This window comes from Pteropus vampyrus, unplaced genomic scaffold (assembly GCF_000151845.1).
Source record: "Pteropus vampyrus isolate Shadow unplaced genomic scaffold, Pvam_2.0 Scaffold146, whole genome shotgun sequence".
In the NCBI taxonomy this organism is placed as follows: domain Eukaryota; kingdom Metazoa; phylum Chordata; class Mammalia; order Chiroptera; family Pteropodidae; genus Pteropus; species Pteropus vampyrus.
In genome coordinates this window covers 3,883,735-3,909,057 of record NW_011888927.1, presented here as the reverse complement: position 1 = coordinate 3,909,057, position 25,323 = coordinate 3,883,735, and the positions used below count along the sequence as shown (strand labels likewise).

General features: G+C 35.4%; 1 protein-coding gene across 2 annotated transcripts in view; it reads left to right on the top strand.

Annotated features, from left to right (window-relative positions):
- The window catches only part of PLCL1 (phospholipase C like 1 (inactive)), a 302,941-nt gene that overhangs the window by 194,022 nt on the left and 83,596 nt on the right, over window positions 1-25,323 (top strand). The gene's annotated exons all lie outside the window — the stretch shown is intronic.

The following is a 25,323-nucleotide window of genomic DNA, read 5'->3' as shown; positions in this document are numbered from 1 at the left end:
CTTTATTCTCAACTCAGGAGGAATCTTGTGAAACTCAAGTTTATATTAACTTATATATGATCTTTTCTGTATATTGGGACTGATTTTCATGTGTGTTGTAGCACTAGTTTTATTATATAAAAAATACACACAAATCATAAGGGATAAAAATGATAGATGCAAATTGTGAGGCGTTTAGTAGGTCTTTACATTCTTATTTTCTTCTGATTTTTAAAAGTGAGGCATTATCTTGGCAGAAAATTCGAAAATAGAGAAAAGGAGAAAGGAAGTGAAAATTGCTTCAACTTCCTAGAAATAAGCACTATTAGTTTGTTTGTTGGGGGGAAAGGCACTTTTTTTTTGTTTTTTTCCTGTAACTGGAGTCATCTTAAACACATTTTTGTTTCTGACTTCAGTAGGTCGTTTCACTTGTACTTGTAGTTTCATTTTTCTGAAAACTCTCAGGTCAGCAAGAAAAGTTGCTAGAAGGAGGTAGTGTGCAACAGAAGGGTTAGCAGAAAGCTTATTTGAATTGAAGTGTGGGCGATAGAAAGGCTGACTAATTCGTGACCTCCACTAACTTGCTGCTCAAAAAAATATGGTTGCAGTGAGCAAAATCTCCATTGCCTCTAATTTTAGAAGATAATGATTTAACTCTATTATGATTTATATTATATTCTTTCCAGGATTAACTCTAAACTCAGAAAAATCTTAGTTTTATAGCTTGATTATAATTATTTACATACAGCCCAAAATATAGAAATTAATTTTAGGTGATAAGTCCTTATGTTGTCAGATTATTTTTCCTTTTAACATTTGTGTATTTTTTTTTGCGTTATGTGTTCTAATGGAAATCAAATGTCCATTACAGTGAATCAATGACTGCTCAAGTCAGATTTGCTTTAATCTGCCAATGTTTATTTAGTTTTAGTTAATATTGAAGCTTTATGAGAATTATGAATCATAAGAATGTGGAGAATATGAAACACATTGCACTACTTTAGGCAGAAAGTTAAACTGCTTGTAATTTGGATGTGTTGTCCTAATTTTTATTGCATAGAATATTTTCATTGTTATTTTAACTATGGAAATGTTTGGTGTGTCAGTTCTTCTTGCTTTATAGAATTTTCATTTCGAAATTGACAATGAAAAGGAATGATTATTTTGCATTAATTTTTATTTAATTAAGTATCTGAGAAATAACCAAAAGTGGGAAAGAAGAGGGGACATTCCTGGGTAAGCATTCTGGAGTAATGAATTTTAATTGCCAAAAATCAGTGGGTCAGCCAAAGACTCAAATGTTAATCTTTAATAAATAGGTATTTGCTTAGGAACAGACTTCTTTGGATTCAGATGAAATGTAAAAACAATTGAAAATTGTCACTAATAGTACATAGCTGCCTATTTTAGCTTAGCTATGATTATTTCTGGAATAAAATACTCAGGGATGAGGTGGGATCTAAGGGAGCACAAAATTCTTGGATCTGAGCCCTACCAGGGCACATATGTACCACCTAATTTGACAGATCTTCACAGAGGTATCTATATCTTACTACTCTTAATTTCAATTTAATGAACAGTCAAAAAATTCTTCTTGAGTTTGAATTATGGTAGGGACTGGTGGAGTGGAAGTATATAATATTTTCCCCTTTTGATGTTTTTATAGTGTAAATTTGAGGTTAGCAAACTATGGCCTGCAGGCTTAGTCCAGCTTGCCCCATGTTTTTGTAAATAAAGTTTCTTTGGAATACAGCCACTCTCATTTGTAATATATTCTTTATAGCTGCTTTCACACACTATTAGAGTGTAGTTTTAACAGAAGCTATATGGACTGCAAAGCTTAAAATATTAAATATCTAACATTTTACTGAAAATGTTTGTCAACTCCTAGTCAAACTTTCCTGTTCTAATATTCTTTAAACGTGACAGCATGCTATTGTTTACATGTCACTATGGAATCAATACCAAGATTCTAAAGGAGATAGAAAAGAAGTAAAAATCCTGTTCCCTGCCTTGGAGAAAGAACCTTTTACACAAGACATATAAATGAAATAACTGGATAAAAATATGACGCTTTATAATCAGGGGCTAAATTGTGTGCTAGTAACAAAAACTCCTAAGAATATTCTATATCATGAATATAAGTGAATTTAAAGTCATCCCAAGCTGGTCAGAGCCAGAGTTCTCAAAATTACAATATGAGCACACTAATACATGAAGATATTTTTTGACTTTATGAAATGGGAGAAATTAGACTTTATGAAATTAGAAATGGGAGCACCAACTTTTTGCCACACAGTTACATATTGGATGTAGCCAGAGTTCTAAAGGAGTCTGCTGCTTTTCTAGAAATGATAGAGTCAGAAGGGATGAGGTACTAGGCTTTCTTGAGGATGGGCTAGGAAAGAGGCAGTTACTTCAGGATGGTTCCGTGGTCAGTGTCTAGGGAGGCCCTATGACTATTTCTGAAGAACATAATTTTAATAAGGACCTAGAGAGGGAGGCTTGGGGATCAAAACGTGACGGATTTCTATCTTCAAGGACTAAATGGAGCAGAGAATTAACCTGTCACACAATTGAACATACGTGGGGAAAAGAGTGAACTTGGAAGGGACACTAGAAGCAGTTATAAATTGGTGTGAACTTACATGCAAGCATGAGCGGCACGAGGCATTGTGTCTGTAATATGTTTCACTGACATTTAGTTTTCGTACCTGCACTTTTTTGCATTGTAATAAAGCATGTCCCAGCTTGAAATAGTGGAGTGTTTCTGTTCTATACTGAAACGGCTAGTACAGAGCAGGGAGGTTAAAATCAGAGAGTGGGGTACTCACTCACCTTGCATAATTCTTTCATATGAATATTGGAAGATTAAGAACCTTCTATAATAGAACCTTTATGTCACAGTGTACCAAGTACAAAATGCAATAGAAATCCAAAGAAAGGAGAGGTCAGTGTGGTGGCCTCGACCAGCTGGGAAAAATTTAGTGGAGAACACTGGATTTGATCTCAGTTTTTGAGAAAAGTATGAATTTGGTTTGATAGAGAAACAAGCCGGTGACTCTGGGATTTGAATGAGCATGGTTTGTGTGGAAGAAGAGCTTGGATGGAGTGAATGGTTTATGCCTGAAGTTAGTAGATTAGTTGAGTAGCAAGAAGGATGGGGAGAGGAGAGAATGGATGGGTGGCAGAACATAAAGGAACTAGGTGCCATTTTAATCAGCCTGGTTTCTGTGATGCCATTACATTCTGGGGTTAAGTGTTTAATGCTAAGAAACATCACCTGAAGTGAAGGATAGAGAGGTCAGGTGGTGTGAGCAGGTCTGCCAGGTCTGGGAATCACTCTGATTGTTTTGTTTGCTCCTAATTGTGAGAATAACACATCACATCCCTGGAGGGAAGGAATATCAAGTACTAAAATACAACAGCATAAACCCTTTCTCTTAACTGGCAATACCTGTAACCTTCTGGCCCTTTACTCCAAACCTTTTACGGAAGAATATAGTGTGTAAATAGTAAATACATGAACTTATCTCCTAATTTTATTTCACTAAAGAGCTAGTCGAGAATCTCTTTTCTTTTGAGAATAATCACAGAGAGGAAGAAAAATTGCAAAAATTGATGCTTTCTCTCATTTCCCCATATGGACTTTCCCCATGAGTGTATCCTTTTTAATGACAGTGGATAGCAGAGCAAGCTTTCAATGTAGTTTACTAATAAATTCTCCCAAAGGAGAAGGGATGCTGTCTAATACCCCAGGGCATGGCAGTGGAGTTGGCAGAGGCTGCTGAAGCAGCAGGTACTCACATGTCCAGAAGTCTCCAGCTCATTAGGTCTGCTGTAAATCACAGCATCCTTCACGCCTTTTGAGTGAAACTTGGCATCTCCAGTTTACTACTGTGTGATGGTCATACCATCCCTGACTTCAACAATATTAATAGATGGCACCTTCCATTAAACAATGGAAGTGGGCAGGCCTGTGCCGATAATGATGGATTGGGAGCCTGAAGGATTCTGCAGAGAAGAGAGTAAGAGGATGCCAAGGAAGCCTGTCTTTTTGTAACTAGAGAATGGTAAATATGAAGAGTTGTTGGGCACATCGATCACCCAGTGTCGCTGTGTTGTGGAAGAGCTTGTATGAAAGCTGTGAAAAAGGCTTTGGCAGGGATGAACGCCCCAGCACCTGGACGAGTGTGGGCTTCAAAGGCTGGGCTGCTTAAGGGTGAGGTTTGTGACTTGCAAGTTGGCTTCCTGTAGTGTTTAGTCTGATGTGGAAAGGGTTCTGGCTCACACTTGCCTGGCTGGGCCATGGAACTGGTTCCAGCTTAATATTCAGGGCCTCTGTCTGCCAAGGCCTGTTTTTTTTTTGTTTTTTTTTTGTTTGTTTGTTTGTTTTTCCTCCTTATTTCTTCATGCTTATTATTGAATGTAGACAATAATGGGTGAGATTCGGAAGAAATAAGAGACTTGAGGAAGACAGACTACCACAAAAGTAAAAGTAACTCTTTTCAGTATCAAATAATGTGACTAATATGTAGATGTTTAAAGATCTTTGATCCCTCTTGCATCCCTGGGAGGTGATGGGTTGTGGGGAGCACAGGGGGAGGAAGAAAAAAATTGGGAGGAAAAAGGTGTCTTCTTTTTGAGTGTACGAAATGAAGATCTAGTAAAGGTATCATTTTGGGAACCTTGGGAGTGATGAAAAAAAGAAAACAACGGAGCTGTTTTAGTTTAAAACTGAATGTTAAAAGCTCATTTTGTCTCAGGTGTGCCACAAAGTGATATTCAAATATAAGTCTCATAACATTTGACTTAGATGGTGGTATTAAGACTTACATATACTAGGTATATTATTCACTTGGCCATTTTGACTGATATGAAATGATCTAGAATTAACAATTTCTCTCTCCAGCTTTTCTCTTAAAAAGTCCTTGTCTTCTAATATTTTGCTCTCCTTTGCCTCTTTCCTATTTTTTTTCTTTATTTTGTCTTATATACTGAAGAACATCTAGAAACTCTCTTTAGAGGCTTCTATGATCCTAGGTTAAGCAGTTTGTTACCCAGTCAACACCTTCGTGAGCTATTTTTGATTTTCTGAAATTGATTTTCTTCAGGTAGTTATATTTGAAAGTGCTATCTATTCAAAAATTGTTTGAAGGAGAAACATTTTAATGTGGCACAGCCATAATGGAGAGAGCAGAAATTAAGCTCAGTGAATTCTGTCTAAGTTCGAATTGCTCCATTTTCCTGGCTTGAACACAGAATGAAATCAAATGGAAAGATCGGGGATGATAAGAGAGCCATGAGGGAGAACCAAGTCATTGAAAAGCGGACTGAAAAATGGATAACCAGAGGAAGAAATACAGAGATCTTCCCTATCAATGGGAAGACATTCCATAGATAATATGGAGACTATAAACATACATCAAATTTTAAAAAATAAACTTTTATTTGTAGTGATTTTAGATAACAGAAAATTTGTAAAGATAGAATAGATAGCTCTGCATACCCTTTACCCAGCTTTCTCTAATGTTAACATCTTAGAGCTTTTTATTTTTAATGGTTATGATAAACACGAAGCTATGATTTATAGATGTTACCACTCTCTTATATTATTAGAAAAAAATTAGAAATAATGAATTTCTAACTCAAAACTTCATATTCTTGTTTACACTTTAAGACTATGTAATATTTCCTGGGACCCCTTGTGCCCATAGGTGTGGTCTGTACGATTTACGAGGAGAGATTTGCCTTTTTCACACTGCCACAAATCCTCTTCCCCACCTTTCCACAAGAATAAAGTGGGTAAATTTTATCTTGAGGCCCAGACTCTTCTGTTTTGTACCTTTTCCATTTGTTAATTGTAACTCCTCCTCAGCCCCATAGTTAAACTGAGGCTCTTAAAATCTCTCTCTCTCCTGTTAAGACTTGCTCTTAGGAGCAACTCCCAACTATGTTCATATCGAGAAAAATTAAAAAACAACAAGACCTAACAAGAGCTTAAAGAAATTATTCTTTTCCAGGGTTATTTACATTTTAGCAGAGATACAAAGCTTTATGTCCAAGCTTTCCAAATTTAGGTATATTACCGTGGCATATTATCCTGGGAAATTGCTTCGACTGGAACACTTGGGGAAAAATCTCATTTTTTATATGAAAATGCATATGAGATCATTGTAGAGTATATTGTAAAATTCATGCAGTTTTTAAGGTGAGATATACCATAAAGTGGGACTCTTTGGTGTTCTCTGGAGGTGTGCAGACCCTGGAGGTAGAAGTTCACTCTGCCTTGAATTATGTCTATTAGGTTGAAAACAAACAAACAAACAAACAAAAAACCTGAAAAACAAAACAAAATATTGTGTTAAGCTAACTGACCTAAACTTTGGGAGTGAAATTTTAGCACCAGCACCAACCAGTACAGGTTCTCTGTCCTTTTATAACTCATCCTCCCTTATGATGAACATTTAAAAAAAATCGATACACATGCAGAGTATGATCAACCCTCTCTTATTGAATATCACTGAATGCATATATTTCAGCACTTATAAACATTTTTAAAATAAATGAATGAAAAGACGGAGTGTTATTTTGCAATGTGGGGTCTTTCCTGTGTCTCCTAAAATTCCACCCAGGAAGTATTCACTTATTCCAAGAAAGCCAAGCTCTGCTGATCAGTCCCTCTTTTTCTGGGCCTTGGGTGGTGGAGAGAAGTGATCAACTAGTGCACATATCAGCTTAAGGTGCTAGGGGCCTCTAAATAAGATGCAGTACCTCACTATTTATTCCTAGCCTCAGAGAAGACTGTATCCTCCAGATTACAATTGTAGTCTCTATTTATTATTTAGAACTAATCAAATGCTATATCCCATTATGGTATAAATGTTTTAGCTGAAGAGACATTGGCGAATAAAGGAAGAAAATGTTTAGAGTTAGCAAGATAAAGGTGCAAACCTTGGCTGCACCATTTGACCCCAAGTGTGGCACTTCTCCTCCTAAACCTTAATTTCCTAGTGTGCAAAATGAGAGCTTCAGTTGTCAATAGCAAGAGCTCCACATAATAGAGCATATTTAGCTGATGAGCTGGCCCTTGGCCTTTTTGCTATCAGATCTATTCCTTGTCTCCCACTCCTGTTCTCTGCATGGCAGAGGGTTGAACCTCTGCAGGCTGATCCCCCAGCTCTGTTTCCAGCCAGTGGGAGGTGCTGATAGGAGATGGGAGAGTGCAGCAGTTCTGTTTGCCTTGTAACTTCAGCTTCCACAAGATGTGCCCACTGTGGTTCCATCTTCTTCTGTGATTCTGGACCTTGGGTGCTGGAACCCTTCTCCTTTGTCCCTTGCTAATCTCTGGGTTGCCTTGTTCACTCTTGGCTTCTCCGCTCTTCTGGCACGTGTATATCCAAAGCCTTGTACTAAATTTTCTCTTTTTTAAACACTTGGAGTTGTCTCTGTTTTCCTCATTGGACCCTTATTGATACATTCCACTTCAGTAATCTGAGAGCTGAGGAGAGCTTCAACCATGCTGGTTATGATAGGAGTGGAAGGGAAGTAGAGATGTGTCAAAGGAGGAGTGTACACAGTAGTGACCAATTAGATAGATGAGGCAAAGATCAGGAGAAATCAGGCTGTTCAGATAATGGTGACAGCCACTGATGGAGGTGAGTCATTGAGGGGGAGCTGGCTTTGTGTTTGGTATAAAGCATATCAGAAAAGAGACTTCATGATTTCACTGTCTCTGCCCTCTGCCTTTCACATTTAAGTGTGTTACAGCTGCAGGAGTATTTATGGAGTTGCTTTTCTCTCTTGGGAAAGGGTAAGGGGAGAAGTTCAGAGGGAAGAGAGGGGAGCAGTGTGTGGCCCAGAAGGGATGCCCTGTGGCGCCTTGCTGAGCTGGTTCACGTCTCTCCAATGCCATTGACTCGGGCCCCATCACTATAACCTTTCTGGGGAGTGAAATAGAAGCCAGCTGCTCACAACCCATTCTTTGCCAGTTGGGCAGAGCTCGTCACTGAAGGGACTGAGATGAGCAGGGTGTTCCTCTTGCCAGTGAAGCATTTGCAAAAGGAGTTCTGTGGGAGGAGATAAAAATTGACTTCCAAATGGCCTGCAGAAATCCAGAGACATTTTTGGGACCAGCTTTTAGGGCCAGACTTAATAAGCAAAACAGCAGATTCTTGACGTTTTGATTTCCCCATAGGTTAAGATAGTTCATAGTGGAGATGGTCAGCGTTGCTATTGCAGGCTGGAATCCACTTCCTCATTGTGCTGGGGGCATTATGGAAATGGTCCCTCAGGGAGGGAAATGATTCTGCATCTTCAGGAACAATGGCTAGATATATTAAGAAATGAGCTCAGATGAAAAACAAACATAAAAGAATTCTGGCAAATCAGAAAGAGCACATTACATGGCATTCATAATATTTTATATCTGTGTGTTGGGAAAGGAGAGAAGAGTCTAATAAACGAAGACAAACAGGAAGTCCTTCCTAAACTTCTTCCCAGATACTTTTCAGTCACGTTGTGCAGGTCGAAGGTTCTGGGAAGAAACAGCTAGTGCTCTGACCTGCCTTCTGCAAATACAACGTTTCCTGTTTTGAACTTGGGGCTGAAAAATGCACAAACCAATTGATTTAAACTTTTAAACTCTCAATATTCACAAACCTCAAGGACTGCTGGTTGAAGCCTGTGTGTGTGTGTGTGTGTGTGTGTGTGTGTGTGTGTGTGTGTGTGAGAGAGAGAGAGAGAGAAGGAGAGAGAGCGAGCGAGAGAGATTGATTCCAGATGCCTTTTGAATGTCACATTATATCTAACTTCCAGATAATTTCTAGTTAATTAAATAATCAATTCACTTGAATGTTAAATGCATCAATATTTTATAGTTTCTCAAACTAACCTTTTATTTTTTATGGTATTTTTCAAATCTGAGTGAATTAGGTTTGGCCAGAGAAAACCATTTATATTATGTCCTAAAATATGGTGATATGAAGCATGGTTCTCCTTGGATTTATGTTTACATCAATAAAGTCTTTTATTTACAGTGACATAAAGAATATAAAATTAAAATTAACTGCTTAGCTCAGGGAGCAAGCAGATTTATTGATGAAGGTTGAATAGCCACGTTTACATTTCTCTCTTTCCTTTTCAATAAATGATAACAGCTCCAGAGTTGTCATAAAATCACCTTTATTTATAGTAATAAGGATGAAGCTAATCCCTGTTTCATCACTGTGAGCAGCGGTCGCACAAATACAATGGAACCTGACATGCTGGCTGCCTCTGCTCATTATAGCTTTCTAACCAACCTCCAAGCTCATAGCTGGAAGTCGAATGGGGTGGGCTGGTTCCAAGTAGGAAATAAAAATAATTGGCTTTGGAGAGAAAAGGATGATTAAAATTTCCGTGTGAAATTTCCACCACTTCTTGTCTTTAGATGGAATGGCACTTACACTAAGATGCCTCTGTTGCAATTTTAAAATTAAAAGCATTTGAAAAACTGGAGAAAATTATTACAGACAACTACCACTTCGATAACACTTCCCTGTCTTCATGTTTATTTCATTATTAATTACCTGCTAATTAAAAACAAAATAACTAGAAAAATTCTAGCAACAAAATTTTCATCAGGGAAGTTTTTTGGTTAAAGAGTTACAATATCAAGCTGTTCTTCCACCCAAAATGGATTGATTAATTTTTTTGAATTGTTGTAGACTTCAGGGAAAGAGCATAATGCTTTATATGAAACATCAGTGCAGACAAAGGCAATTTTTCTGGCCATCTGGTCTTTAGAAACACGTTAGAGTCCAGCAGACCCAGGCTTAATGATCAATGATTTTTCCTTGACGTAGGCTTGAATCTCAAGTCGTCTCTGCTGTGTGATCTTGGTCAAGTTACTTCATCTCTCTAAGACTCAATTTTTCCATCTGCAAAATAGGAATAATGGAACCACCACAAAGACCTGTTGTGAGGGAAAAGTAGGTAATATGGGTAAAGAGCTTACATGACAAGAGAACCTAGCACATAGTAAGGTTTATGCCACAGTAGCTGTTTTTTTTTAAATTATTATTATGCTATTCACTTCCGTGACTATTAGCATTTCTGAATTTTTGCCTTCGTACAGTAGTCCCTGGGTGGTGGTTGAGACCTCATAAGTTAGGTAAAATCATGGAAGTGTTGCGTGTTGCTGACTCTCATTTGGACCCTTAGATACCACATTCTATAGCTGTATAGCTTTAGAAACAATGGGGCTGAAAAATGCACAAACCAATTGATTTAAACTTTTAAACTCTCAATATTCACAAACCTCAAGGACTGCTGGTTGAAGCCTGTGATTTTGGCGTTTTGAATAAAAATAAGATTTTATGCTTGAGGCTATAAGTCTCTCATAGCTGCTGAGTGAGAATGCACCTGGCTTGTCTGGGTGCCCTTGTGAAAAGCCAGGGCTTTGCCTTTCATTATATATTTGATAATACTTAGCAAGTAGCAGAATTAAACTTGTGAATCATTCTAACAACTACTTTTTTTAATGGAGGTGAACCTCTTTATCTCAGTAGCAAATACTTTGTGGTTCTAAATTGGGATACTTGATGTGATTGTATTCCTCTCAAATATTGTTAAGAACTCATTTTACAGTGGAGAGGTTTGTAATTCAAGCAGTCAGAGGAACAAGGCATTCTGGGCTTTGGATGCATTGAATTGAGAGGTTGAGCTGGTTGGAATATGGCCAAGATATGCTTCCTAGTTTGGGGAGTGGTAGGGAGGAAACTGTCATTTATTTACTATGTACTAGAAGTCTTTGTATACATTATTTCATTTAGTTCTTTCAGTATACCTTTAAGGCATGTGTTATGCCCATTTCATAGGCTCAGAGGTGATTTGTCCAAGAAGACAGAATGAATAGAAGAGCGGTATTAAAAGAAAAAAAATACTAGTTTTGTCACACAGTTATATTCTGTGAAAATCCATCAAGACATATATCTATAATGTGTGCACTTTTCCGAGTATATGCTACACATCAATAAAAAATTACTTATCAAAACAAACAGGTCTGCCTGGCTCAAAGTCTTTGCCCTTTTCTCTTTATTGTGTTGCCTCCAAAGATGTTTATGATGAATAGAGCTCCAAGGAGTTTCTTCCATCTGTCACGGTGGGTGTGGCTAGAAATAATGCCACCCTTATTACCTAGACCTGACTTTGAAAGATTCGGATGTTTCCAAGGAAAGATACACTCTGAGGAATGTAGTTTCTTAAAACTGAGCATGCACATATGTTAGAAGAGAATTCCCACATGATGTTCTGAAAATGCATTGAACTTGTTGCAGAGTTGTTCGTAATACTGAAAAATTGGTAAAAAACCATGAACTATCCATCAAAAAGAAATTAAATAAATACTATGTGGTTTAAAAGACTGCTTATTTTCAATGTGATTATAATATGCTGAGGAGTGAAAAAATGGTTATGGAACTGCATATATAGTAGAATGACATTTTTGTAATTTTTTGGTTTATGTATGTTTACATAAATAAGTGTCTAGAAAGATGTTTGATAAAATATTAATATTGGTACCTCTGCATTTTGTGATGTTGGTTGAATTTTCCTTTTTAAAATGTCTTACTATCTTGTTTAACGTTGTTTTCCTACAATCTTATTTAAAAATGTTGTTTTAATTTTTAATAAAATAATATATTCAAGCAAAGGCTGCATACTGAATTAAGTATGTCCCTCCTCAAGTTGTCTACTCTGAAGGAAAACACTCGTTTTCCTATATGAGTTCTGACACATTAAAACAACATTATGTTACCTTACAGTCAAATTAGAGAAGAATATCTATAGGTGTAAAAAGAGCTATTTTGTAAGATCCAACACATGCAATTATCAGACTGCTTGGCTTCCTTAAGCATTTTAAAAAATAATTTTAAGGAAATGGTTAAAAATATTAAAAATAATAAATTATTCTAATTATGTTTGTGTATGCAGGATGTTCTACCTATCTGAACCAGATGTTACAGCAATCTGAAAAACAGCTGTTTTACCTGTCCAAATTTATGTCAGTTTTAAAAATCCCCCATTCTCTTTCAATTTTAGTATAGTAAAGATATATGATTGTTTTATTTTGTTTCATTCTATTTATTCCATTCTTGACTTTCTTCCTCAGATTAAAGAAAGAAATGAAATCATACAGATTACATATTTATGCAAAAACAGATAACAGAATAGGTTATGATTTTCTTTTTTGTCTTTTTCTTAAAAAATTTTTAAGGAATTAGCATAAGAGAATCCTCAGTATATCTCTCTATGGGTATCATTAATATATGCTATTTCAACACCTATGACCCCCAACCCAAACTGTGAGACTTGGCCAAGTTCATATAATTACTTCCCCCTGAACAATTAGCAGCCTTGACAACATTTTCCCCTCTGGGTAAGCAGGTCCTTCAATCTGGAATGCTGTCCCTCACACTTACTTGGGTTTATCTATCAGAATCCAGCTCAAGCCTTTTGGGCCGCCGCAAGATCTCTCCTTGGAACACATATAACTATGAAAATAGACAAAGTGGTCTGACAAAATTCTTTCTGTTTGTGAATTGATACGTTTGAGAAGACTTAGAATATATAAAAAGAAAATCAAAAGTTTGTATCAAATCTCATTTATTAAAAAATAAATCTCATTAAAGTAATTAAAGTAATTAAAGTAATATATTAAAGTAATAAATCTCATTTATTAAAAAAAAGAATGTATGAAGAACCGAAATTTTTTTTTCTGAAAAATCTAGCTGTTTGGTTTCTCAATGGTACCAGTAAAGCTGATTTTTGGTATTGTATGTTTTACATATCATGAGGCAGGAAAATGTCTTTAGATTAATTATGTCTGACAGACGTCATCTCTTTTACCTAAGCAAGGCATTTTATTTGGGGAGAAAGGAGTCCTTTGCTTACCAGAGAAAGAAGAGAAATAGATCCTGAGGAGTCTGGGTATGTAGCTGGAAGACTGTAGTTTTAACTCTGAGGGAGGGGAGCGCTGGGAGGGGACAGAGAAAGGGGGTTGGAGCCAATGGAATGGCTGTCAGTTAATACTCCCTTCTCCTCCACCCAAGACACTCAGTATCTTAAGTAAAATCGTGAAGTTTATTTATGTGTGGCTTTCTGAGGAAATTGGGAAAGGTTCTGAGTTCTAGAATAGAGGTAACCCAGGCAAACAGGCAAGAGACAGAAGCCAGCGTGAGGCGTTCATGTTGTAGGAACTCTAGAAATGCATGTAGTCAGGAAAGCTTTGGGCTGTCATAGAGAAATGGATTCAGGCCACACTGAACCCCGTATCTGAGGAAGTCAGTTTGGCAGGGCTGGGCAAGGGTTTCTGGCCACGTTTAATGTTACAGGCCGGCTATGTACCCATGTAGGAGTGACATGTGCTGCTGAGAGCTCACAAGCCTCTGATATGCTATTGGATTTAGTCCTTTAAAACAAGACCACTAGTTAGCTTTTCTCACTTGTCTATTTCCTTAAAAATTAACAAACCAGAAACTATCATTCCACTTAAAATGCACAGAAGTAAAGCCTTTGATTGTCGATTATTTCCTGCTATCTTCACAACAAAAAAAAGTTCTAACTAAATGAGGAAGTGCAATAGATCCAAATTCAATATTCAGCAGAAGATTCATTATTTAATTTTGATAAAGGTGCATGGATTAATCAGTGAGTTGAAGCTATTTCCATGTAAGTCACTGCAGATGTTAAATTTAGCAGACTTAAAGTCTCTGAGTCTGGAGACTGCAGAATATTGTAGTGTAAAACACACTTCCACCCAAATGAGCTGCTCGTTGAGTTAGTCTCAGATGTATTTTCCTGCTGAACTGCAACAGTAGTTATGGAAGATTCAGAACACTTCAGCGCTACAGTTCACCAGCAGGCTGTCAATTTGTCCATGGAGACAGCTTATGGGAATGCATGAACACATGTATAGGCTCTTGATAAAGTCCATCCTCTCCTTCCTCCCCAACCCCAAACTTTCATATAGAACTTCCTGATTAATACATTTCAAATTATGTTTTGAAAATAAATTAAATTGATCAGAGCTTTCTGCCTTTGCATTATTGTTTGTTTAAAAAAAAAAACATTGAATTATTTGTCCCAAGATAGTGGTAGATTTCATTTCCTGAGGCGACTTGATAAATGTCTTTTTCATGTCAACTTCCTTTAAGGTACCATTAAGTAAAATGAACATAAGGAATATCAATAGGATTGTTTCAGGATCAACGTACTGGTATCGGATGTATCAAATATTGTGGTTATTAGCAGAAAGCACTTATCAATAAATACTATTAAGTATAAAAGACCCAGACCTAGTTTTGAAAATATATCTGTATTTTCTATCTGGAACATTCTATTTAACTTTCTTAGTAAGCTACTTGGGTTGTAAACGAGTCCCAGCTGACAGTAAGGACTGCGAATTTGACCCAGGAAGTATGATGATTAGCATTGGAAATGTCCCGTTGTGGAGCTCTGGTTCCATCTGCTAGTGAAAAAAAAGATGAGGGGTAATTATAATTAGGAATTCAGTGTGTGGAAGTGGATTAGATGTGAAAGGAATGATTGCTTAAAGCCACTGATAATGGAAGGAATGAGGAAATTTCATCTGGAACCTCCACAGCATGCTTTGTTAATTAGTGACTCTCAATATGTTTGTATCCTGCAGGTAGAATTTCTATTAGTTCTTGGTTACTGAAAAATGCTTGGGCTGTGAATAATGTTTCCCAGTGTAATTTGTACTACCTATACATATTAAAGGGATGTTACCCACTCACATCCTCTGTAATGGCCCCCAACAGTGAAGGTTAGGGGTGGGAATAGCAGCTGTTTCTGAAGAAGAGAAAGGTGAGAAGGGAGCTGGGAGGAATTGGTAAAGCTGGCTTCACTGGTGTATAGTCTGGGAAAGTGGGAAACACTGGTTTAGGAATTATCAAACTATTCCTCTCTTTTGAATGCATTATTAAGGTCAATAGCTATGTTGTTTATTAATTTTTCTACTCCATACATATTACATGATACTGAGAGAGAAGGTAGAGGAACTACTATGGCATGGTAGAGTTTAGTAAATGGCAGCTCCCTTCCTCTTCATTTGAGTACATTTAACAACTACAACCTATTAACCAGAAATTTGAATCACCTAGAGCATGGTGAAATGCTGGAGCCTACTGCTCAGGAAATAAATGTGAGGATTTAAAGTCAGCCCCAAATCAGCCCTTCAGGTTATTGATTTATGATAGAGTTTGCCTCACTTACATATAACTTTTTGTGTGTGTGTATAAAAAGACAATGATTATCCTTTCTGGTAAATTTTGTGCATTAAAAAAGACAAGTTTTAGCTGCATTAGGAGAGCTCCATGTAAGACTGTTGTGATGAGTTCTTTTTTAAAGGAGGAAATCCTTTATAATGCAAATAGAAATTATTATTTTTTTCTACATTTGAATGGACATTGGCTTTTCTCAAAGTTGCTTACAATTATACGTAGCTATTGATCTCTGGAACACTGGAAATTACTTTAATTCTTTAGAATTGCTTATCTAAAGCAGTGTTTCCTAACATTTTTCAAGTGGTGATTCCCAATTATTTTTCTTGATTTTGTAATACCCTTCCTCTTCTTCCTGAATTAACAATAAAATTTAAAGTGTTGAAAAATTATGATTTTAATGTACAGATATTCTTAACATGGAACTATCACATGATTATATGCAATATCTACTTTTTTTTTTTTTGATTGTATACAAAGTTGGTGTAATGTTTTCAAATTTCCCTGACCATAAGAATCATTTGGGATGGGGGTGGGTATCATTTGTTAATAATTTGTATTTCTGAGACCTGCCTTAGACTTACTGAGTCAGATAGGCAGGGCCTGGGAATATATTACTTTAATGAGCAATCCTAGGTGATTCTTATGATCTAGTAAGATTGGGACCAGTGATGTAATGCAATAAAACTTTAGGGTACATCAGAATTACCCTTGTCTTATTAAAAACCAAATTTTTGGACCCCAGCCTAGATTTAGTGGGTCTGGAGAGAAGCCTGAAAATTTACTTTTTTGACAAATTCCCTGGTAATGCTATTGCTGCTGGTTGAGGTACCATGCTTTGATGTAGTAGTAGAAAGAAAGAAATATATATCTGGGTTCCAATACCATTATTAGCTGGGAATTTTAAATATAGTTACTTAATAACTCTTAGCTTTTTCCCTATTTTTCTATTTTCAATTTTTTGCATATACTTAAAATTACAAAAATTTATACATACATCATACATTCATAGGTACATATGTTATATTTGGGAAGTGCAATATAACCTACACTGGTTAAGTATGGAGTACAGATGAAAACTGAGAAGAAAAAGGAAGAAATGAGAGTAAAAGAAGAGGTTGACGGTTCGGTAAGAGGGAGGATGAGCAGTTAGCAAAGTAATAACTATGTGCTGAAATAGCCAGATCCTAGTAAAACAACATAACCTGAATCCAACTCAAAATTACAAAGTGAGTCTATTAAAAGTCAAGCTAACTGTTAACTTTGTGAGAAGAGAAAGGTCATTTGGCTGTATTAGTTTGATAGCACTGATTAATTTGAATGTTTTAAATCATTACGGCTGAGATTCTGTAAGTTCAGATACTGAAGAGAAGAAAATAATGTTGAAATGGAGAAACTAATCATCTGAGAGCTGTTTCCTATGTCAGTTGAGCATAAAATCATTGCTATCTGCTCTCATTATACACATGACTAATAACATATTTGTAGATTTAGTTGAATTCTAAGAAAGAAATATAGTCATCACATTCAGGGTTCAAACACCATAATTTAAATATGGACATTTTGTTCCACAGCTTCTTATGAAAGTCAGACATTTAAGAAGTATTTTTTTCCTCATGAGAAATAAAAGCCAATTTGAGTGGAAAAATCCAGTATTCATGTAGGAGCTATGTATTATATGGAGACAGTGTTCTCATGGAATTGAACTCATGGAGTCACTGTTAAGAGAAAGGACCCAGGAGTCAGATTCCTGGATTTGAATCTTGTTTCTGCCTCTTAGGCAGAGCCCTAAGCATAGTGCCTGTGCCATAGTAAATGCTCAATAATAGCAATAATGATAGCACACAACTATGAAATATCTATAAGCTTTTATTCAATAAATATTTATTGAGTGCCTACAAAATAGCAGATATGGTTCTAAGTACTAGGGAAATCTACTCTCAGGGAGCTCTGGGAGACAGGCAATAAACTAGTGGAGAAGAAAGTTACTCTAATAATTTAAATACTAAGGATGGAGTGAAGAACAAAACAAAAACAAAGTCCTTATCTTTGGAAACTCCCATTACAGTACCTTATATTTTAAGTCTGTTCACATTAATCTGGTTCATTATAGGTAGCATATAGCTTAGATTTCCTGACTAGAATTTTCTGCTTTAACCATCAGACTGAGTACCTTATTTCAATGAATTAACAGGTTAGATTGCAACTTAAAAAATTGTTTATTTCCATTCCCTCTTTTTGGAATTAATAGATTTTGCCCATGTTATCAGTGCAAATAACAGTGAACTTTCTATGCTTTTAGATTAAAGAAACCTCTATTTGATATGACTGTAATTTAAGATTAGGCACAATTAAAATATTCTATAATTTTTGTTCATTTTATAATTTCTTCAGGAATTCCATTATTTACAGTTTAGTAATTTTCATTTTGTTAAGGGCAGATTTGACTACAAAATCTAGGAAGATATTAATTTCTACTAATCTAATAATTTTTATAGTCTTATGTTTGGAAATTTAAGTAAAATTTGTTTCCTCAGCAAAAAGGAGAATGCTATTTTAGTCTTGCCAAAATAAGCCAAAATTTTATTAATTATTAATCTCGACTTATATGACTGTACTTCCTTTTGTAAGATTATAACTAATTTAAAGCAAAGACTGAATGTAAGTCTTTATGTTTTGCAGATAAGAGATCATCCATTTATCCTTAGGAGCATTAATTATTGGAACAAATAATTACAGGAGACTATTTAGGGAAGATTATGGAGGCAGAATTATTAATGGGCTGGGCAGATTTCTTTCCGGTGCCGGAACCAGCACCAGTTTCTCTATGACACGTAGAAGACACTGTAACATTGTTTTTGCTCTAAAGTCTACCCTCCTGGAAGATTTTTAGCATGATCAGTAGCATACTTTAGATGAATAGATTTTCAGAGGGACCTGAGTTTTGAAAACTAACAAAGCCCCACAGAAGCGCCCCCCCAAAAAGAAAAAAAATGGGACAATAGCAAGAAAACACAATACTAGAAACTTCAAAGCTTAATGTAGATGTGAAAAAAAAATACAAAAAAAAAAGTAATTTCGGGTTGCAATGATAATTGAAATGGCTCAGCACATAAATGAGATACAAAACCAGTGTTACAAAGGATATATAACAAGAAGTACTGCACCCAGAAGCCTTGAGGCCATCTTTTTACTACACTTAGTCCTGATTTGACCATTAATGATTTGTCCATGTAAATAGAATGTTTGTTTCAAAAGGAACCTATACAGATAATTAAAGCTTCAGAAAATAGAATTCAAGAGGAACACAAAATGCATTGATTTTTAAAATGCAAAATAAAAGAGATAGGGATAGCCAAGATTTGTTCTTCAAGAATGTAGCCGCACATGCGCATGCATACATTATGTAGACCCTGCACCGTGGGAATAGCAGAATGCTCAGTGTCCTCTAAGATTAGAACAGAGAGAAGCATTCTCTCATCATTTGAAGGAATGAGTAATAATTTATAGAAAGTGGGAGTACTGTAGAGAGAAATTTTGCATCTTCTTCTCTGGTAGTCTTCTCTGGGTTTGTTTAGGTGTCACCTTGCCAGAAAACCTCTTTAGAAACTTTTTTCTTTAATGTAGAAAACTTTAGTCTAATGATAGTCTCAATCCAAGATGAGTAAGACTAATCAGTTTTCTAGTCCAAATGAATAAGAAAGTCAGAAAAAAACTTCAAATCTTGATAATCTAATTCTTACAGAATTGTCTCCAACAATTGCTTGATAAATGTCAGTTCAGTGAAATGACTTTTACATTTAGAATCTTGGTAAGAATTTTTTTTTCCATATCCTTCAGAGTAGCTTTTTTTTCTTAACTTCTCTAAATATTTAGCTTGTCAATGACTCATTATTTTCTCATCCTATTGTATGTTTCCTTTGTTATTCACAAAAGGGTCGTATTGTTTGGCTTTATGCAAGGATGCTGATAGAACACCTGCAAATGTTCACTTCATTGGTTTTGAGAGAGAAGAGAGAAAATAATTTGTCTCACTGACAATGAATTATTGCATCTATTTGTGGTTGTTAAATAATTTAATAAAATTTATAGAGCCTGTTTTCCCTTGGTTAAACTGTAGGCAAATGTCAGTCTCTACCTCTTTTAGAAACAAACAGAAGAAAGCCATATTCTAATTTGCCTTTTGCCAGGTTAGATGTTGAGAAGACACTGAGTGACTTTATATTATACTATGTTTACATTTAAGTTGAGTATGTCTTTAATTTAAATTTGAGACAAAAGAAAAGATTGTTATAAATAATGTTTTTAAAATTTTTTAAAGACAATTTTTTGGAGAAGTTTTAGGTTTATAGCAAAATCGAGGATGGTACAGAGATTTCTCATATGTTTCCTGCCCCTCACTCATGCATAGCCTTTCCCATTATCAATATCCCCCACCAGAATGGTACATTTGTTACAATAAATGAACCTCACTGGAGTATCAAAATAAGCCAAATTCCAGAGTTTACAATAGTTCAGCCTTGGTGTTGTACATTCTCTGTATTTGGACAAATGTATAATGACATATATCCACCATTATAGTATCATACGGAGTATTTTCACTACCCTAAAAATCTGTGCTCCATCTGTTCATCCCTCCCCCAACCCAACCCTTGGCAACTGCTGATCTTTTTACTGTCTCCATAGTTTTGCTTTTTCCAGAATGTCCTATAGTTGATATCATACAACATACAGCATTTTCAGATTGACTTCTTTCACTTAGTAATATGCAATTAAGGTTCTTTCATGTCTTTTCATAGCTTAATAGCTCATTTCTTTTTAGTGGTGAATAATAGTCTATTGTCTGGATGTATCACAGTTTCTTCTGTTCATCTACTGAAGGGTACCTTGGTTGCTTCCAAGTTTTGGCAATTATTAATAAAGCCGCTATAAACATCTATGTGTGGATATAAGTTTTCAACTCCTTTGGGTAAATACCAAGGAATATGATTGCTGGATACTATTATAAAAATACGTTTTGTAAAAAACAGCCAAACTGTCTTCTGAAGTGTATGTACTATTTTGCATTCTCACCAGCAATGAATGAGAGTTCCTGTTGCTCCACATCCCGGGCAGAATTTGGTGTTGTCAGTGTTTTGGATTTTGACCATTCTAATTGGTGTATGTAGTGGTATCTCATTGCTGTTTTAATTTACGTTTCCCTAATTACATGATGTAGAGCATCTTGTATTCTTGTTTTTCATCTATGTATCTTCTTTGGTGAGATGTCTGTTAAGGTTTTTGTCCCACCTTTTAATTGGGTTATTTGTTTTCTTATTGTTGAGTTTTAAGAGTTCTTTGTAAATTTTGGATAACAGTCCTTTATCCAATGTGTCTTTTGCAAATATTTTATCCCAGTCTGTAGTTTCTAAATAGCCTATTTTTATTGTATAATAGTAGTAATTATATTAAATTGTGATTATACTGAATATCAAATGGTTAGGTATTGTTATTACCACAAATTTTAAAAAATTTGATTTATTTAGTGGAAAACATGAGATCACTGATATTGCTACAAATTCATGATAACCAGCAGCAAAGTGGACCCTCAACAATGCCTGGCAGTCATTTCTTCAGTAAGTTACTCTCCTGCTCTCTCCAAAGATTAATATCATTCTGTATTAGTCAGGATGCCTTTACTTACAAGTGTCAAATGTCTTTGATTCATATTTCTCTCCAGCCATTGTCCTGTCTCTCAACTGCCCCACCCCCCACCAGTCAAACTTTTGTAATGTCCTCTGCACATTCATTTTTTAATCTACTACTTTCTACTGTCTATGTCCACCATTCCACCACTCCAGTGATACTGCTCTTTCTAAGATCACCAATAACACTGATATCGTCAAGTGCAATGGATACCTTTCTTCGTCTTACTAGACCTCTTACTAGCATTCACCACTTCTTCCTGCATTGTTCTCTTCTTTTGGCTGTTTTTGCTCTTCTGGTTCCCTCCTACTGCTTTGGCTTTCATCGTCCATCTCCTTTGTCAGCTTTTCTTCAACCTGATCTCAGAAAGTACTTTCCAGAATGTCAGTGCTGGATATGCTCCCCATTTTATGCTGTCTTCTTTCCTCAAGTTATATCATCTAGTCCTATGGTTTCAGATACTGCTAATAACCTGACAGTTCCTAAACCCCAAATTTATATCTTGAACCCAGATGTCTATCCTGAGGTCTAGTCCCTTTTTTGCCACTGCATTCTCAACACCTCCAGGGCCACTTACAGAACTGTTCCTTCTCTAGTCTTCTCTCTGTCTACAAATGGTTCCTCCAGTCTCATAGTTGCTCAAATCAGAGATCTGGGCGTCATTTGTGATAGTTCCTTTTTCCTCTCCTCATTGCCCCACTCCAGTTCCAGTAAGTCCTCAGAGCCGCTTCTCTCTTGTTCCCACCCTAGTTTAATATACTGTGATCTCTCCTGTCATCGTTATCTAAGAGATCTCTTTCTTAATAGTTTTGTATCCCCAAATCCCATTCTCCAGCAGATCTCTCTCTATATATATATTTTGTTCTTTTTTTAATATAAGAACTTTCACCTCTCTGCCTTAAAAACTCCACAGACTAAACTCCAGGTGTTTTAGAAATGACTTTCACAGCTCCAGTGATCTGGCTTCTTCCCGACCCTCCAGCTTCATTTAATTTTTTTTCTTCTTTCACTATGCATTTACCATACTGGCTTGTATTAGTGTATTCAGGATCTTCTATGTTGTTTCTTTTGCATAGAACATTCTCATACTATTTGCTTGGCAATTCGTCTAGCTTAAATGTTAGTTCCTCAGGGGATGTATAGGACTCAATGGCATTGTAAATTATTCCCCTCTACCTAAAAAACCCAGTATTTTCTTTCAGAGCAATTTATATAATTTTTAATTACATATTTGTGTGATTATTCTTAATATATCTTCCTACTACAAGTGGTACTTGTAGTAGGTAGTGCTACTACTTTACTGTATACCTAGCATAGTGTCTGGCACTAAATTGAGGCTTCCTAAATGTCTATTGAAAAATTATATTCTAAAATTATGAGAAATTTTCTATATACCATATTCTTTTTTTTTTTTTTGTGGCCCTTCTTTTTGAGGGGGCATTTTTACCATGTAATATAGCACTGTGAGAACAGATAACTAGTGTAAATGACAGCCCCTTTTATTCAACATTCAGTGAGAGAAAATAGCTAGAGTTATAAACTTGCATTTCTTACCATGGCAAAGGGGTGAAAAAATATGCTGGGAACTAAAAACGTATAGTAGTAAAATACAGAGGTAGTATGAGTATATAGAAAGAAATTCAACTGGGCGTAGGAATATCTGAGTTTGATGTTCAACCTTGACACTAATTTATATGTTTTTGGCAATTTATCGAGTTTTCTTGTGTCTTAGACTTTCTCATCTTTAAAACCTTGTGGAAATCTCATGAGCAAATGAATGTGGAAACCCTTTGAAGGGTATAACAACACTTTCCAGAAATGTGAGATGCTCTTAACTCTCCTTATTTTGATTTTTGTTTCTGAACAAAAGTAATAAAGTAATTTTACTTGGAGGTTGTTAAAAGAATGATAAATTTAGTTGCTCTTATAGATAAGACTAGCTGTCACTTCCTCTCAATTTATGCAAGTTACCATTAAGAAACCACCTAGGGATGATGAGAGTAAGTAAGTGTGGTGAATTCATTATGGATTTCCTTTCTAATTCTTTACAAGCTTTCCTGATACCAATGCTAATTAAATTTAAATATGTTGGGGAGGCAAGTCTCTTTTTTTAGGAGATTAATTAGAGATTAGTTTCTAAGCTATTTGTAAATTAACTATGGTTTTTCCACTGTAAAGTGTTTATTAGAAATGCTGTTTTAGGAAAATGATTATAGATTATAAATGTTTTCATTAAGTTATTTCCCTGTCATTCTGCCGGTTCTATAGTAATAAATGACTTTAATGTTCCTTTCACTGATAATTTAAATGAGATCTAAGATACGAAAACTTATTCTGAAATAAGCTTAATTTAATTGACCCAGCATGGCTTTGAATCCTTGCTGCCCATGATCCTTTTATGAGTAAGTGCTAAAGAAGAACCTGTAATGTGAATATTTTTCTTTTATTTCTTCACCATGGGATTCACACACCCTGGGATAAAATGTCTTATCCTTTTCAGGGAACATTAGTAGGTATATTAGAAATTTATCCTCTCAGGGGTTGTGCCAGTTTATTTCATCAACAAATAAGAATTCAAAGCTCTTTAGTAAAACTAATGACCTTATATGATCCCAACCCGCCTACACAATTCAAATCATGTTTTAAATATCTTTGTGCTCAGACAAATCAGTAGCCTAGAGATCAGGATGTGTTAATTTACAGCCCTGTAAAAGGCTGTGATGTTCATCCCATTTTTAAAACTGCTGAGATGATCAAGTCTAACTATTTCAAATTTCATAGGGTTTTGTAAACTCTTCTCAGTGCCAAGAAAGCAAGCCACCTGGCAGTTTTTTAAAATAGTGAGCCAACGCTAAAGACTATGCACCAGAATTGACTGTTATTATTTCAGCTGAATTTGGCTCAGATATACATGGGATATAAGAGCATTTTTATTCTAGTTACCATGTCTTATTATTTCTTACAATTATATTCTCCGATGCAGATTATATTCTTATGAGGCACCATTCTGGTGGTAATTGAGCAGATTTAGTGTATTATAAGATATTGACAACCAATAATTTTTTCTTAGTGTAAAAATGACTCAGAAAAATATTTTCTATTTTAAGTATCATCCAAGGTTGAATATTGGGTTCATTAGTTGAATTTCATAAGATTCAGAAGTTAAATGTAGAGAGTGAAGCACAGTTGGTAGAAGAGTGTTTTATGTGCCAAGGATGGACAGAAATTACTTAATGAGTTGGGGTTAGTTGAGTTCAGATAAGGAACCTCTATATAAAAAAGGACTCAATAGCTGTAATTAAAGAAATAAAAGAATGTGGATTAGGGGACAATGAAAGACACTTTTTATACACTATGTTATATTTTCCAAAGATGTTAGAGTGTGTTAAGGGGACATAATGCAAATGTAAATGTGGAAATAGATATCTAGACATGACGATAGAGGGAGAGGCCAAGGATATTGGATGGAGAATTTTCAAGGCTACACTTTGTATTTGATAAAAGTGATTGGAATTTTATAATTAAGATGTGTGCAGTGCAAGATTAAAGTTCTTGTAAAACCGATATGGAATTTTTGCTGAATCCAATTTCTTTGAAACATATTTAAGTCCTAATTTAATATAGCAGATTTGAATCTCATTATCAGTGGAGTGCCCTTAATTGAAATCAAATCTATTTAAACAACTAGTCAAGAAATCTTTTCTTCCTCTGGGACATTCATCTACTTATATCTACTCTCAAAACTTAGAGGCAACAAAAGTTTGATTTAAGAGGAGACATACTATACATTTTGTTTAAATTGATTGGTTAAGTACTCATGAGATTAATTGTACAGCTACATTATAAAATTGAATTTTGCTTTGGACATTCTTTTCACCAAGGCTAATTAAAGTCAGTAGTTCTAAAGTATAAGATTCTAAAATAATTTCTAAATCAAAAGTTTGTCATATGTAAAGGATATTTTGCCATGCTGTAACAGGGATGCATTGGTCAGTCCTAAGATAAATAGATATTCAAAGTATTACCTTTAACTAAAATAACATTGCTGTAATTATTTAATAAAAACAAGTCTATGAATTTTGAAATTTTAAATATTTTAGTTATGCCTCAAGTAATTCTTAAAAAGGTAGGTATCATTACTCTATAAATGTATCTTTCTGATAATTAATGAGGTAATTATAGGACTAATGTCATGGAAATATCTTTAATATGTTTTCTTATAGTATATGCTAATATAAGTTAATTTTAAATAATTTGAGCAATACAGAGAAAACTAATTTTATAATTCTACTCATTTTCTCCTAGAGATAACCACTATTACCAATTAAAATATATCCTTCCAGATTCATCACATACGAACAGTGAGATATCATAC